The sequence below is a fragment of the Lycium ferocissimum genome, chromosome 11 (genome assembly GCF_029784015.1).
Source record: "Lycium ferocissimum isolate CSIRO_LF1 chromosome 11, AGI_CSIRO_Lferr_CH_V1, whole genome shotgun sequence".
NCBI lineage: Eukaryota > Viridiplantae > Streptophyta > Magnoliopsida > Solanales > Solanaceae > Lycium > Lycium ferocissimum.
The window spans coordinates 35,428,821-35,434,749 of record NC_081352.1 but is presented as its reverse complement, the minus strand read 5'-3'; the positions used below and the strand labels follow the sequence as shown (position 1 = coordinate 35,434,749).

The 5,929-nt window shown below is 30.2% G+C and overlaps 1 protein-coding gene across 1 annotated transcript in view; it reads right to left on the bottom strand.

Moving 5' to 3' along the window:
* The window catches only part of LOC132038284 (G-type lectin S-receptor-like serine/threonine-protein kinase At4g27290), a 15,619-nt gene that overhangs the window by 666 nt on the left and 9,024 nt on the right, over positions 1-5,929 (bottom strand). The gene's annotated exons all lie outside the window — the stretch shown is intronic.

Genomic DNA, 5,929 nt, shown 5'->3' with positions numbered 1-5,929 from the left:
ATCATGTTCTTTTTTTTTGGGGACCAGGACTCCATTTTTGTGACTGATTTACTTGGAAGACAAACTGGGATTTGCAAGATTTTGGACAATTTTGGTTTTTGACACACTTGCCCAAACCTTATATTACAGTTGGCCAAATCTAGTGTAGTTATTGAGAGCTGGTGATTATTACAGATGCCTCAAAGCAGAGGCACTTCGGGTCTGATTTTTTGAGTAAACAAGTCAACCATGTGATGAGCTTGTCAGAAGTGAACAGAGGGCTAAATAAGAAATTGATGAGTTTATCAACAACCAATCTTTCTCTATGTTGTTCTGATGGTCTAATAATAGTCACAGTTTCAATCTAATTTGTTGTCTTTTTTCTCTTTGCTAATTTTAAGTTCACCTCTTTAAATCAAAACTAAAATGATTGGCTAGACTTTTCTTTTGTTTTATTCATATTTATTACATTCAGTGAACTTTTTGAGTCAATAATAGCCGAAACAGAGAAATTAATTTTGCTTACTCATTTGATGTGGCCCTCTTTCTTTCATGTATAGTTTGTTTGAAAAAACATTATATTTAATCACAAAATCTTATAATCGTAGAAATATCATGACACATTTAAAACAAAAATTCTACATATACGTTTGTTATGTGTCAAAAAACTCTTTTTCCTTATTTAATTCCATGCACAATCCCATTTTAAATAAAAACAGGGCTTAAAATAGTTGATAGCATCAAATTTTAGAGATTTAATATACTATGTAAGTATCATTTTCAAAACTAAACGTCTCGTAAACGAAAAATGGCGAGTGTGATTTCGTTGAATCTTCCATATCAATTATTTGGCGCTCTAAATAGAATAATAATGGGTTGCTTTCACCTTTTGCTTGATGACTAGTGGCAGAATTTTAGTACATTAATTGGAAGTCTAGGTTTTATTAGGACAATAGTTTAGAGATTATTGGGCTTACTGAACCACATAATCGTTATCTGCATTGCCTAAATACCACGATAGTCATTAATATCCCTTATTCATTGCAAAGATTTTTACTGGGTCAAACACGTGTATTCTCTAATAAGTCTGACATTCTCGATAGAGACTTGTACATAAAAGATCTTCTTGCTCTTCTCCCTTTCACTCAACTTGATAAAACCACCAAAAGAATGAGTACATGACTGAGTCTTCAATTTTTTCTTTAACAATCTGTTATGCGATATATTCATTAGTCAATTAATTCAGATTGGACTGATATAAACTGCTCATTTTACGGGAAGCACTTTCTATAAAAATTCTCCATTTCAATTCTCTAATCGATATTTTTTTGGTTAACAGAAGGAAATTTCATTTATCTCTCATTAATAGTCATGAACTTTAATACAATAACAAGAACTTGGAGAATCTAGATGATGGAGTCAAAATTTTAAAATGAAGAATCAAAACATGAAAGTAACACGATGAATTCAATATATCTATATATACAATTTAAAAAGTTTTTTTGAAAACTTGGCGTCTACGCTTGGTAGGAGTAAAGATACTAACATCTGTCTCTTTATAGAATACGCGTTGTGATTACGCATTGGTTGTTGTTGTTGTTGTTGTATACATTTAAAAAGTTTACCTATCGAAAATGTATTTTTTTCAACGAAGGATTTATCACTTGTATTTGCCTTTGGAGAAATTTTGTTCATACTACTTAGATGGTGAAAAAAAAAAACAAGAGATTGGATATGTTATTTATAATTTAAAAAATTAAGTAGTTAAAGAATTTTTTGATAATAACTTTTTAACAAAAATTGAATATTTTATTTTATTTTTAACTGTTGTTATAATAATTAGTTTATGTCGTTTCTATTTCCTAATATGTAAATCTTATTGTAAAGAAAAATAGATTCATACTAACATTCATGGCTATTTTAGGATGGAGGAAGTGACAATTTTTCAAAAAGAAAGTGAGTTTTTCTTTAGGTGGTGGGGGTGGGAAAATTGTGGAGAATCAAAAGGATGGTATTGACTTCTGTTGAGATTTTTCTCAGATTTCCAAAAGTTTGCTTTTAGTTGGGTTTGGTATGTTTGAAAGCAACTGACAAACAAATAACGATATTATTAATACCATAAAGGTGGGGCGTGGGGTTTTATTTCTTTTAGCCACTCAAATTACAAGACTTTTGGAGGAAGAGAAATGAATTTGTACCTAAAAAAGAGAAATATAAAATGTGGTAGTTGCATTATCAAATTGAGATACTGAGATCAAGCATTGAGTAAAAGTCATAGGATTCACATTCACACACTAATTATGTATTGCATAATTAAAGCTAACAATCATCTCTCTCATAGATATAGCTATTAGGCATATGTAATTAGCTTAATTTATAGTGCCTATGTCCTTCATTATTGATTTGGGATAATACTACATAATTGCTCTGCGATTCAAGGAAATACATAATTGGATGCTTCTAATATACTACCTCAGTCGATTTTTAAAAATCAAATTAGCCAAACAAATATGGTGCAAAATAAGTGTGTGCTTTAAAATAAACAAAGTAATTTTTTTTTTTTTTTAATTTACTCTTACTCCAATAAATTATCTATATAATTTTCTTGGAAAATTCGATCAAATAATAATTTTTAATATTGATGAAAGATGAAAGAATTTAAGTCAAAGAATCCTTTGACAGTGAGCCGTCTACATGGTAGGTGTGGAAATTGAATCAGGTAGCCACTTGTATCCCCTGTTGTTACGTCGTGTAATTAGGCTCCAAATTATAGTTGATTATGAAATTTTCCCTATTTAAAACATATCCACCTTTTACAAACTATTTCAGCTTTAGCCATCTTGACAAATTTCCAAGCTAAATCTGTTGCTTCTGCTTAAATTCAGGTCTGAAACGCACTTTACTGCCTAACTTCATACTGAAGATTTGAAGTTCAAATTTTAAAATTTTAAATTCAACTACACCCTACAGTGCAGCGAGTAGAGAACCATCAATGCCCTGCTTCAAAACCATACTTCTAATTTGATCTTCACTATAATATATCTTTCTTGGATTCGATTGATTGCTCATTCCATTTGGTAGGCACGATATTTAAGAAACAAAGGAAGACTTTTAACTGTAGTTCAAAATAAATGTCTTGAATATTTGTGTGGTTGTAAATCATTCATAAAGTGAATTTTTTTCCAAATTTGGAAAGAGGTCATTCATTTTGGAGTAAAAAAAAATAGGTTAATAAATTGAAACAGAGGAAGTATATAGAGCTATGGGTGACTATCTAGACAAATCATGATTAAGTTGATTACTCACTTTAGTTAGTCTTTTATGGTTTGTATAAAAACAGGATACTTATTTATGTAAACTAGCGAAAGAGTATATGCCAAATGAGGGGACAATTGAGACATTACGTTAGATCTAATTAACAAAGAAATTTGTAGAATAAACTCACCAAATTAATGTATATTTTAAAGGATTAAAACAAAATCTCAATCAGTACACGACTAGATGAACCACCAGAACGGTATTTTGTTTCGTTTTATTTTTTCCCATAATTTCTCAATTATTGTTAAAATTATCTTATTTTGGTTATGTCGCCTTTTTTTATATTTAGTAAGTTAATGATTCAAATATATCTACGTATCGAGTTTATAATCACAAGATTAAAGGATATTTGTAATATTATACACATTTTAATTTAGAATACGCAAAGTCTATTTTTATTTCTTAAACTAGTGTCAGTCTGGCTTAGACACTTAAATTGAAACAGATGGGTGTATGTCAAATGAAGGAAATGAAAGGATAATTGAAGACAACGGACACGTAGAGACTTAAAAATTAAACACTGAAAGGTAAAATTAATGTTAAACTTATGACATGTACACATGTTAGTCCCTGCTTAGAGTATAATTTCATGTGTTTTCTATAATAGAGTAATTTGAAGTGTAGAAGTAAGGAAATATGATAACGTAAAAGTGGAATACATGTGTACAGAAAATAGGTAATGACAAAGTAGTAGTACTTAAAGTGGACCTACAAGCTGAAAAAAAAAAAAAAAAAAAAGGAAAGAAACCAAAATGTACACGTATTAGTCCTTGCTAAGTACAATTTCATGTGTTTTTACATAACGAGGTAATAAAATGAAATGTAGAAGTAAAGAAATATAATAACTTAAAAGTGGAATACAAGTGTACAGAGAATAGGTGGTTGTTAAATGAAGTGGACCCACAATTGGAAAAAAATAAGAAACGAAAAGGTACGCAATTGAAATAAGTCACAATTTAATCTTTAGCTGGATAGCTTTTGTACAATTTGTTGTTGTTATAAAAGTCAAATTCTTAAAAAGAGCATTCAAATCAAATTAAAAAAAGTAAAAGTGCACGGAGGAAATAAATGTGTCGGAGAATTATAATTGAAGTGCATACGTGTATACATGAGAAGAGAATATTACTTACTTATATTTTCCTTTTATGCCTTTACTTAAATACGTAAATAAAGATGTATTTTTATCTTACTCATCTTTCTCTAATAAATACATTCTAATCAAAATTGACTATTTTCAAGAACATTTAATACTAAGGGTAAGATGGCAAAAAAATTAATTAATTTTATCTTAGTTTTGCAAATGAATAAATAATTTGGACATATATTTTTAGTAATGTGGCCAAGTAATATGGAACGAGAGGAGTTCATACAACTGGGACAGGCTTTTTTGTACGATTTGTTTGATTATTGTGTTACTTTCTACGGACCTTTATATATATTAAAATTTTTAAGTAATGTGGCCCAGTAATATGGGACGAAAAAGAGTATTTCGTTTTATTAATTAATTAAGAAAGTAAAAACGTGAAAAGTCATGATAAAAGTGTACGAAGGAAATAAATGTGTCGAAAAATTAAAATTAAAGTACATATATGTATACATGAGAAGAGAATAAATATTCAGTATTATGACATATGTGCATATGGGATAAAAAAGTAGTTGGTCAATCAATCAAGACAATATTACTGAAAGTGTAAGTTGTGTATTGTTGTAATGGAACTTGTAATGGGACCCACAGATTTAAAGGATAACTCCAACAAATGCAGAGAAAGTCTCAAATATAAAAAGCTAATGGGACCCACGCATACCAAAAAGCTGACTTACAGCTTTTGGCAAACACAAGTAATAAATCCAACATGGGCTTGGTTTTTTGTCCAAGAGTACAAAAGTGCATCTACAAAGCAATTTAGTACAGTTTCTTTAAAGCACAAACAATTCAAGAAAACCCAAATTACCCTTGAGGGATGAAGCAGACTGCTGTTCAGTACGATTTCTGTTCCTTGTTCGTCCCATGTTCGTCCTCCTACTCTCGTTTATAATATATACTAGATAGCCCGTGACATTACTATTACTAAAATGAATATAATGTAGCAATATAATGACACTTCATATAATGTGCATTTATTTGAGGAACAAAGTCATATAGAATCTAAAATATGTATTTGTAACAAAAAGATATTCTTTAGCTTGCTTCCATGGATGAGAAAGACAAAGAAGAAGCATCCTTGTAAAAGTTGATCATTCCCAGAAACCTTTTTGTATGCATAATCTGGAAAAAGAAAAAGAGACAGCACATGTTAATCTTGAGAAACATATCATGACCCAAGAAATTTGCAGGATTAACAGGTAAGGCTTATGAGGCTCTGAGAGATTGATGTCAGGCGTTGCAACAACATTCACTACAGGGGTATGCAAATTAAATGCTCATAAAGTAACACTTCTAGCTTCTCAATGTAGTCTAATAGTGTTCTAGCTCATCTGTTCTTATTTACTTCAAGTATAGGCAGGTCTGAAAATAATACAAGCATATATGGAAGGCTATAGACAGATTTGGAGCTTTAGGGTAGTGGAATACAGTGGGTTCAGTAATTGATCAATGACACTAACGAAAATCCAAGGATACCCCGGAAAAAGC